Here is an 11,833-nt window from a genome sequence, read left to right on the forward strand (position 1 = left end):
GAAAGAGAATGACACTGTAGAGAACGATAGATTGGCCTTACTGCCCTCAGTACCTGTTTCTGGAGTTTCCACCGTCTCTTTCTGAGTACTACATCTCATCTTGACGTAATGGTGGCACTATCCCAGTCTAAACTTAGAGTCACTGACATCTCCTTAATTTTAAGACTAGGCTGTCTCATGGTCAAACTTTTCGGAGAGCGTCTGTGATGCTGTAAAGCATGATCTGGTTTACAAAGAATTAATCTTTGTTTAAACTCACACTCAGAATACTCCCTGCATAATTTCCTCACTTAAGGGTATTTTCTGCCACCACTTGAGAATTCTCTTTAGGGAAAATGCTGCCTGACAGAATAAAATCGCAAGCAAAAGACCTTTGCTTTTTAAGTTCCACTATCCATTCTTAGGTCCTGACTTTCCCTCCTGGCAGTGGTAATCTTGCCTTCCCCATGGGGAAGGCAGCGCCTTTACTTACAAGGGTGGCCAGGCCTTTGATTAGGTGGGAGACAGCCAGATCAAAACATCCCAATATAGTATCCATAGAAGACACGTTCATGTGCAGAAATACCCACTGTTTAAGGGAATGACAGCTCATTGAGATTTTCCATACTTTATTCCACCCTTCACACTATTTACATTTTCTTTTTATTCCACCCTTCACACTATTTACATTTTCTTTTTAAAGACTTATTTTATTTAACTTAATTAATTTATTTATTTTAATGTGACTGGAGAGGGACAGAGAGAGAGAGAAAGAGAGAGAGAGAAAGTGAACAAGCAAGCCTCCAGATCCAGGACTTGAACCGCAGACAGCTGTATGTGAGTTCAGCACCTGTAACCACCATACCTGCAGCCCTACTGTTTACTTTTAATTTGCCTTTTTATCTGAGAAATCTCACCTCCTATCACTGCATCTGGCCTGTTTATATAATTTTGGTTCTTTCTCCATCAGTCACTTTAATGTTGTTAACAATTGTCTTCATCATTTTCTTCTTGCTTCTAAGTAACATTCATTGTCATCTTTATCTTCATATAAACAACAAAAGATTCACATTGCTTCATCCAGTGCCTTCCAACACCCAGGAGCATACTATTCCTACCACAGATAAACTATGCTGCCTTTTTCTGTCTCTAATGTTACATTTTCATCAGTGAGAGGTCTCTGCATCTGGGGTGTAATGGTATTTTCAAACCCAAGGCCAACGAAAGAAGGATTATCAAGTTAATAAATACAGTCTGGAAGGCATCAGAGGGGTCTTCTAAATGCCACCATGTGTCAAGAAGTAATTTTAGATGGCTGAGGTGCCGATGAAAAAAGAAATATAGAAATACAAGAAAGAGAGGAGAAGATAAGTGAGTGGAAAAGGTAGAACACATACAGAAGAATTAGGGGGTAAGGAGAGAGTAATCATTTTGAACTTGACAGCAAGTGGAGGCCCAGTATGGTGGAGGGGCTTAGCTTTTTCCTGGAAGAACAGGAGACTAATGGTCTTGCTAGAACAATGGGGCTCTAAAGAGTTCATGAAATTAAAGTATGAGTCTATTTTGGTGCCAAGAAATTTGAAATCCATGCATGATTTTTTTATGATGCATATTTTCCATCAAACATTGTAAGACTCCTCATATTTTTAGAATTACTATTTTATTTTATTTATTTTTTATTTTTGGATATGGGAGCTTCCTGAAAATGGCTCCTTCAATGTAAAGCTGTTAGGGTTGTTGAATGGTTCAGCTGTGAATAAAAATACATACATAATAAAAAATAAATGAAACAAAATAGGAAATCAGTATCATGCACAATACATGTATTTGTATTCACATGCCATGTAGATAAATATTTTCTGTAGAAAATTTATCCCAATGATTATGTGACTTTCAGGGTTTCCAAATTGTATTCATTGGGAGCAAAACCTTTATTTTCCTAAATAATATATTTCCTTTATTTTTAAGATAAAGTCCCTAATATTTTTGTTTCAGTGTTTAAGCTTAAAGGTATCCCAAAGTCAAAAAAGTGGATGTTTATGTAGGAACTTCAAAACTAATAAAAGGAATTTAAATTCAGTTTTAATGAAGTTTTCAAAAATGAATGGATATTGTCAAGCTAGTCTTAAATTCATGGTAAATAGGATAATTCTCTTCTGTAATAATGTATTTTATATTTTAAACCATAAAACATTACAACCACAATATTTTCATTTAAAAATTTTTTTATATCAACCATTTATTTTACTTTTTTAAAAAATAAAGTCTTTAGGCATCCAATATATTTTTAAAAGTGAAATAAGATATCACATCTAATTATTTTTCTCTTCTTTTTCTCCTTCCTAGGACACAGAGCAAGAGACAGACTCATCAAAACTTACCAGTCCTCTAGTATTTGCCTGCATAATAAGCAAATTTATAAAGAAGTGTACTTTTGCATATGCTCTATTTTTATGTTTTATTTCTTTATTTTTTTGAGAGATTTTCTATACAGTGTGTGTGCTTGCCAGAGAAACAGAGAGAGAGAGACAAAGTGAGAAATCTCTCCCCAGTGGGGATGGCCATGCCACAGCATCTTCTCATATTCTCCTTTTGGGATTTGGGGTATGCATGCACACACATCCAATGTGAATTTCAAACTTCTGGGTTCAGGACTCAAGCCATAGTCCGCCATGTGGGAGACCAGTGCCTTAATCACCATACCACATGCTGCCTCCCATACACCTCACTTTTACTGTTCCTGCTTGCCAGTTCTGCCTTTCTCTCCCCTTTTTCCAACCAACAGCTCTGCCAACTCTCAGTCATCTTCCTGTGTGTCTCAGACACAGTGCCACAGCACCTGCCCTGACCGCTGTCTGGCTCTGTGTTCGGTCAGGGATTTCTGTCTCTCCTCTGCACTGCACCGTCACCCCCTCCACTCAGCTCAAAATTTATCAAACTTGGCTAGTATATGTGGCCTTTAAAAACACACAAACAAACAAAAATCCCAGACCTCCCATCATTAATTTTGCTTTTCAATATACACACACACATAAAGATGTCCTGTATTTACAGCTTCTATACAACTTCACAATCAAGTAAATTTACAAAATAGATACAATCCAAAATGTAAAAGCCATATAATTCAAATTACAAACATTAATTTAGCTTGACAACTGTCTTAGCTTCCGTTATCATAATGCGCTACAACAAATAATCCCACAAAAGCAGCCAACAGCTCAACAAATCTCAGTGGTTTACAACAACACATCATTTTTCTGTTGTTATTTGCATGACCAAGCTATGAATTTTCCAAATCTTCTTTTCTATCTGCTTCCCTTTTAATTATGAATAACACCGTTATGTCATCTCTTTTGTCCCATAATTCAGTGTAATTGGTTAAAAGTAGCTAAATAGCTTCTTCTTTGTTATTATTTATTTATTTATTTATTATTATTTTTTTGGGGAGAGGTTTTTTGTTATAGGGTGCATGCGCTCGCCAGACAGAGAGAGACATAGAGACAGAAAGCGAGAAATCACCCCCCAGGGGGGATGGTCACACTGCAATCCCTTCTCCTCCATTCTCCTCTTGGGATCTTGGGCATGCACGCACACGTGCCCGGCATGAGTTTTAAGCCACCGGGTCGGGGACGCGAACCGCGGTCGACTACGTGGGAGTCCAGTGACATAGCCATTACGCTAATTGCTGGTGCCCCTATTTATTTATTTTTTATATACATTCAACCACATTGTTTAGCTTACAAAGTGAACATTTCAATATGTGAACATTTCTCCCCAGTCCAGTTGATAAAAATAGCTTCTTGAACACTTTGATGCTTAGGAATTTCTCTGTGAGAGAGAAAGAGGGAGAAGGAGAGTGACAGAGAGAGAGAGAGACTCTTGACAAGGTATCAGACACTGCAATAACCTCCTTAGCTTCCCATCCCACTGGGATCAGAGGTGTGTACACTCATGCCCAGTGTGTTCAGATTGACCTCTGATGTGACCTCTGACCTCTGACCTCCAATGAGGCTTCAGCATCTCATGGGGTGCCCTACCACCTGATCACCATAGCTGAGCCAGTTACCCATATTTTTATCAGTATTCTGTTTGCAAACACCTAACCAATCTCTAACAACTTCCAAAACTTCCCTACTTGTCTCTTCTGCATCTTTGCAAGACTTTTTTCCACTTCCTCCTCCAAACTCTTCCAGGTTCTGTCAATTTCCCAATTCCAAAGCAACTCTCCCATTTTTGGGTATAGGTTATTAGCAATAGCCATGCTCCTAGGTACTACATTTCTGCTTTATTTAAACTGTGTTCTCTTACTAGTAACTGGATACCATAGACTGATAATTTGTAAAGAATAAGGATTGATTAAACTCACAGTTCTGGAGGTCCATGATCAAGGGGCCACATCTAGTGAGGGACTTCTTGCTGACGGGGTCTCTGCACAGACACAAGGTGGTGTAGACATCGCATGTCATGAGGGCAAGAGCGTGCCTTAGCTCTGGTCTCTCTCCCCCTCCTTGTAAAGCCACAGCTTAGGGCCCCACTCTGATGGCCTTATCAGGTCCTAATTATCGAATACTTCTCAAAGGGCTTACCTTTCCATCCTGTGATTGGACTAAGTGTCTACCCTCTTAACACCATCAAAAATAACCATCAATAATAGATAGCAACCAGATTTTACCACATGTGTTTTGGGGCACACAATCAAACCATAGCAATTTGTATTCCAGAAACTATAAAATGCTAATAAAAGGAATCGATGAAGACAAAGAAGTAAGAGGAGCGGTGGTCTATGCTCCCAGAGCAGAGGACTCTGCACAGTAAAGATGTCCGTTTTCTCCAGATTGATTTACAGATCGAACCTAAGCACTGGCATATATTAGGATGATTCTTTGTAGTTATAGATAAACTGATTGTAAAATGTATGTGGAGCTGGGTATGGTGACATGGGCCTGTAGTCCCAGCTAGTTTGGCTGAGACAAGCAGGTCATGAGTTCAAGGTCAGAATGGTCAACACAGCAAGATACTGCCTCTAACTAAGAGAAATAACCGATAAATAAATAAACTGTATTTAGAAAAGCAAAAGAATTAGAATTGCAGTGACAGTTTTGGAAAAGAATAAAGTTGGAGGGGTTAAACTGATTTTTAAGACTTCCTGTATAGATACAATAATTAAGACAGTACAGTATTGGGCTAGCAGGTGGTGTGGTGGTTGGGGTGCTGGACTCCCACGTGGCTGACCATGGCTCAAGTCCCAAGACCTTGCAGCTTGCTGTCTCACTTTCCCTCTCTCTTTCTCTCTGTCTCCCTCTGGTGAGTGCACATGCCCTACAGCACATTAAAATTTAATAACAATAATAATAAATAAAATTAAATACATAATTTTTTTTAAAAAGTACAGTATCAATGAAAGGATAAACACATAGGTTAATGGAACAGAAGAGAGATCTCAGAAATAACCCAAAAATAGGCTGCTGTCTCATTATTCTGCCACTCCTAGTGCTGTCTGTGTGCTTGTTTGGCAAGGGCCTGGTATCTCTTTTGTGAAGCAGCAGCTGAGGAGACTCTGGCGCTTGCCATAGCCAATGAAAAACCCAAGGAAGGAGTCCAGACTGAGAACAATGGTCATATTAATTTGAAGGTGTGGGCAGGATGGTTCTGTAGGGCAGTTTAAGAGTAAAAGGCATATACCACTTAGTAAACTAATGAAAGCCTATTGTGAATGACAGAATTTGTCAATGAGGCAGATCAGATTCCGATTTGATGGGCAGCTGATCAACAAAACAGACACACCTGCACAGTTGGAAATGGAGGACGGACAAAGAGACAATTGGTATGTTCCAACAGCAGACAGGAGGTGTCTACTTAAGAGGGAACCTGCTACTTTACTCCAGAACTCTGTTCTTACAGACCAAGAATACATTCTCAATTAGAAAACCACAATTTGGTGTCAGCACATCCTGACTACCACAGTATAGTTTTCTCTATTCTTTCATTTTCCCTTCCCCATTCTTTTATTGTACATAAAATAACTGGTGTATGTGCACAAGCATATTGCTTTTTTTTTTAACTAAATGGTCAATGGCATGTTTTGATTGACATCAAATAGAGATGGGATGGGGGAAAATACTGGTTCTGTGAAAATACCCCCTGTCTCCATCAGTGGCAGCTCACTCAGCTCTTATCTTTATATTCCAGTAAGTTATTTTGCTCTCACTGTTCAAACAAAAAGAAAAAGAAAAAAAAAAAAAGAAAACAACAACATAAAAATCCTTCATACCTTGTTTGATTGGATAATTTTAGTGCTTTTTATTTATCATAGTAAAACCAAGGACAATTTTATAATTTTTTTGGACGTAGCTGTTACATGTAGGGCAATCTGTCTTTAAGTAGAGGTAAATTACTCTTAAAAAAAAAAAAAGGAATCCTAGTTAGTTTTCCCTTCAAGTCAAGTGTCATGTTGCTTAAATAAACTTCTTGTTAGGAAAAAAAAAAGAAAGAACCCCAAAATGTAAGTTTTGTCAACGATGCAAAAGCAATTCAATGGAAAAAGGATAGTCTTCGACAAATGATACAGGATAATTGGACATTTATAGGCATTAAAAAAACCCTAAAACTCATATATAAAAAAAATTAGGAGTGTAAAAAAAGGCCACTGTAAAGTGGTTTACATGCTGTATAATCTCATTTATATAACATTCTGTCAAAGTGATAAAATTATAATGATGAAGAACACATCGGTGCTCTGCTGGAGACAGGATTAGCAGAAGGATAAGGCTGTTAAGGAGAGACATGAGGACAGTCTTTTTGGTGACAGAACCATTCTGCATCAAGACTATGGTGATGGTTAAACAAATCTGTGATAAAATATCAGAGAACTATAGGTTCACACTCTTACATACACAAATGCCAAAGTGCATGTAAAGCTTGATAAAATGAGAAAAAGTGCTGTATTTGGGTTCAAAGTAATACACCAATATGAATGTCAACTTCTTTTTTTTTTTTTTGGAGAGATTTTTGCTATAGGGTGTGTGCGCTCACCAGACAGTCAGAGACACAGAGACAGAAAGCGAGAAATCACCACCCAGGGGGGATGGTCACACCACAATCCCTTTTCCTCCATTCTCCTCTCGGGATCTTGGGCACGCACGCACACGCGCCCAGAGTGAGTTTTAAGCCACCGGGTCCGGGACGCAAACCGCAGTCGACCACATGGGAGTCCAGCGACATAGCCATTATGCTATGGAACTGCTGGTTCCCAATGTCAACTTCTGATAATATACTACAGTCACATAAAACCACTGTCATTTAGGGAAGCTGACTAAGGGCACAGGAGAACACTCTGTATTATGTTTGCAACTTCCTTATCACTTCTAAGGTATTTTAAAGTAAAAGCGTAGATAAAATGTCTTCTGTATTGTAAAATGGTGATGATATTATTTCTATCTATCAATAATCTACCTATCTATGCCTTTTTTAAACAAGCCGTAAAGTCTGAAAAATCTGGTGGAGTGGATATTGCTTGTCCTACATAATTTGTAAATGCTATCTTCTTACCCCTCATCTTTCTAAAATAGTTAAGATATGATGATCCAAGAAAATGAACTAGAATCGGATTGTATGAGAGCAAGGGCCTTATCTAATAATTTCATCTGATTTTGCTGAGTACCAGGCAAAGAGCAGATGATCATTTAAATCATATGTGAATTAGTGAATAAATGAATGAGTTAAGGCTTATTATTTTATATCTAATTAAGACAAAATAAGAGTAATCAATGGAGTGTTTCCTTTTCTGGGAAATTTCCAAGCCTGAAGCTCCTCAGAGCTCACAGGTGTGGGTATTTTGTCTTCCTTACTTTCTCCAAAGACTTGGGGTTGAATCATAACATCTCATAGAAATTTGAATAAAATGTATTTAAATGTTATGGGGGGGATGGCAGGTGGCTTGGTGATTAAGGCACTGGACTCCCACATGGCCAACTGTGGTTCAAGTCCTGGATTTAGCGCCTTGCTTTCTCACTCCCCCCACCTGCTTCCGGTAAAAAATAAAAATAATAATAATAAATAAAATTAAATAATTATTTTTTAAAAAGTTATAAAGGTAAAATTACTTTAGACTTTTTAAATGAATTTTTTTTTTTTACTTTTAAATGAGCACATAACCATACATATTTATGGGGTACTGTGTGGTTTCGGTACATGTATAAGATATCTAATGATCAAGGAAGAGTAATTAGCATATCCATCCTCAAGCATTTCTTATTTCTTGTGAGAAGAGTCAAATGCCATTCTTGCAGCTATTTTGAAATATATAATATGTTCTCGTTAACCACAGTCATCCTATCTTGCAATAGCACACTGGATTCGTTCCTGTCGTCTGTAACGTGGTGTCTGCTCACTAGCCTCTCTCTGTCCTCCCACTCTCACCCTTCCAGCCTCTGGTAATCACTGTTCTATGCTTACATGCAGGAGAAACACTTTTTTTTTTTTTTCTCTCTGAATCTACAAATGAGCGAGAACAGGTTGAAATCGTCTTTTTGTGCCTGGCTTTTTTCACTTAATGATGGCCTCCAGTTCCATTTCTGTTGCTGCAAATGACAGGATTTTATTCTTTTTTATGGCTGAATATATATTCCATTGTGTAAATATAATACATTTTTTTAAAAATCTACTTACTCACTGATGGACGCTTATGTTGATTTCATATCTGGGCCGCTGTGAATAATGCCACAGTGGACTCGGGAGTGCAGCTATTTCTTGGAAATACTGACGTCAGCTCCTTACAACACACAGAGTGAAGACATAGTCGGCAGGGTAAGTCAAAATCTTGTGCACTATCCCTCTGACAAGGGGCTAATGTTTAAAATATATAAGGAACTCAACAACACAATAAGAAACAAAAATAATAGTGGAATTAAAAAATGGGCAAACGGTGTAAACAGACATTTTTCAAAAGATGCCATAGAAACGGCTAACAGGAGTATGAAAAAATTCTCAACATTGCTAGTCACAGGCGACCATCTGGGAAATGTAAATCAAATATATATATTTAAAAAACAATTTCAGTGAAAAGAGGCAGTATTTCTTTTCTTTGAAAAATGTTCCTTCTCTTCTAAAAGTTTCTTGACACCCCCCCCAAAAAAAAACTAGTTCTACAACTACTGTTGAAAATGAAGGGTGAAGGCACAATTCTAAAACCTAATCAGCAATGCTCCTGTGTTCTCTGGCATGGCCACAGAGTTTAAAAGGCATTTTAACCGCCAATATTCTTCCAGTCTTGCACAAACTCTAATTAGGTAACTGGTAGTATTAAGAGCATTTTAAAGTAATTGAACTTGGAGATACACTGGGCTAGCATTTCTAATATATGTTTGCTGTAATTTATGTTAACAGTAATATAAAAAGAACTGATTATAGAAAGGTAGAGCCTATGGGAGTCATGCTGCCTTTTTGTTTGTTTGCTATAGGTCACATGGACTGGCTGAAGAAAGAGAGAGGAAAAGAGAAAGGGAGAGAAATCCCCCCCTGGGGAGATAGCCCTTCTCCTCCATTCTCCTCTCTCAATTTTGAGCACAAATGCATACCTACCCATGTGTTTTTCAAGCTGCTGGGTCCAGGACTCAAATGGATCTGCAGGTCATGTAGGATCAAGCTGCCTTAACCTCCAGGCTACATTTCAAAGTGTGTGGAGTGGAGAAATTAGTGTATCAGCACAGCCATGGGGTAGATGGGCCTCATTCGCTTTCATCTTTTCCATCTAATTGGGGTTGTTCATATGTTGTGCTTTAACTTTTCTACTTTGGATTTACAGATTTTAAAATGTACTGCTTCAGAAATACTGACACCATTCCACACACATTTGTCATCTGGAGATTCTCAGAGGATCCAGGCAGCTGCTGTGGTAGTGGTGTCATGTAAAAATCAGATCTCCCGAACCCACCAGCTGGGTGTGAATACTACAAGACAAGGCTTGAACAGAGAGATTCATCAGCAATGTTTCCAAAACGTGTACATCAGAATTTCTTGTTTTGCTTTTCACAGGGTAAGAATTCTGGGTCTCACCTCAGAACTATTGAAGCAGAATCTATGAGATTCAACAATCCTTTTTTTTGTTTGTTTGTTTTTTTTTGGCTAGAGAATGCCTGTTCTTGCCAGAGACAGAGAGTGAGGGAGAGGAGAAAGCTCTCCCCATGGGGAATGATCACTTCACAATCCCTTCTCCTTCCTCTCTTCCTCCTTTCAGAATTTTGGGCATGCACACACATGGGCTTAATGTGTTTCTCCAGTTACCCAGGTCAACCAGTCTAACCACAGTCAGCCATTTGGGATTTGGATGCTTTAACCACAAGGAGATGAAGCCAGTCCAAAAATCCACATTTTAACACATAACTAGAACAATTCCTCAGCACCCTAACACTGAGTAATTATTGACTTAAGGAATGGATTTCTCAAAGATATATTTCAGTTAACACAATTTATTATGTTTCACCACTACACAATCAACAAATATCAGCACAAGCACCTACAGTTGTTTGTAATCTAATAGAAGAATACAAAAGGATTCAGGACCTTCTCTATTAAGTATTTATAGACTTCAAGATTGTAGAAGTCTCATAGTTTTAAATACCAGTATTCAGTGACAACCCACATTTATATAGCTACACCCAACGTTTCCCTTCGGACTTCGCCTCCTTCATCTAATTGCCTTCTCAGATCCTCTCTTGTATGTCTAGTAGCTCCCCTAAACTTTAACAGACCCCACATTGAATTTACAGCCTTTCCTCCACTCCTGCTCCTCCTGTCTGTGGTCTTCCTCATCTCGCAAATGGCTCACTCTATGCAGCCAGTACTTTGGGCTAAAGTCTTGGAGTTGACATTGATTCCTCCCCATCTGTACTACTTTCACATTTTAATCCACCACTGCACTGATCAAACATCCCAGATGATGTCTATCACTCCTGGGTAGTTATTAACAGCGTCCCCTTTCACTTGGAAAGGATCCCAGGGTCAGGCCACTCAATCCAACGTCAAATACTTGCCTCTACCTCCAACATACATCAGCATCTGATCACATCTTGCAACTTGAGAACAGCAGGGACGTTGCATGACAGTGCAAGTGTGGAATCTAAGTCTATCTTGTAGATCATATTTTGCCAACAATAAAAGAATCTGTTGTGGGAGTGGTGGTGCATAATGAAACAGATTAATGGAAGCCCTCTAAAGAATCCTTCATGAATCCTGGTGAGTCTGTGATGCTTCAGATTAGGAAAGGAAGATCTGGTGGATGTCTGCAAAGAGCTAGCAGCGCAGCAGCCGGGATGCCAGATGCTCTGCCTTGCCTAAGGCATTGCTGACTACAGCTGGAGGGCATTTAAGGGTTGAAAAAGGACTGTTTGCTGTGTTACTAAACCCCACCCCAGAGACCCTCTTCTCTCTTCATTCTTGATCAAAAAACGTAGCCTTAGCTCTAGTTTCTAGATCAGATGACATTTTCTCATCTGTCTTTCAATAGAGAGAGAAAGCTGCACCTTTAATATTGGACTAAACAATCAGAAGGGCTTCAGCTCTGCTGCACTCTGACGTGGCGGCTAAGTGAGGATGTCTGCAGGTTTATTGTGGCTTTGACTCTCTTCTTTCTGCCTGGCCTGGGTTACAAGCATGGTTTATCAGACTCGGACAGACTTAAACAGTAACAACTGGTTAGGACAAAAGGACATACAAATGTCTACATTTATTTTACTCACATACAGGATCTTTTTTTTTTTTTTTTTTGGTGGGGGGAGAGAGAGATTTTTGCTATAGGGTGCTTGCACTTTCTAGAGAGACAGAGACAGAAAGTGAGAAACCACCCTCCAGAGAGTTG

General features: G+C 38.8%; 1 pseudogene; it reads left to right on the forward strand.

The window, feature by feature from the left end:
- Positions 1–4,710: 4,710 nt before the first annotated feature.
- LOC106733258 (small ubiquitin-related modifier 2 pseudogene) lies at positions 4,711–5,934 on the forward strand (annotated as a pseudogene).
- The last annotated feature ends 5,899 nt before the right edge of the window (positions 5,935–11,833 follow it).

This window comes from Tupaia chinensis, unplaced genomic scaffold (genome assembly GCF_000334495.1).
Source record: "Tupaia chinensis unplaced genomic scaffold, TupChi_1.0 Scaffold000066_1, whole genome shotgun sequence".
Taxonomy (NCBI): domain Eukaryota; kingdom Metazoa; phylum Chordata; class Mammalia; order Scandentia; family Tupaiidae; genus Tupaia; species Tupaia belangeri.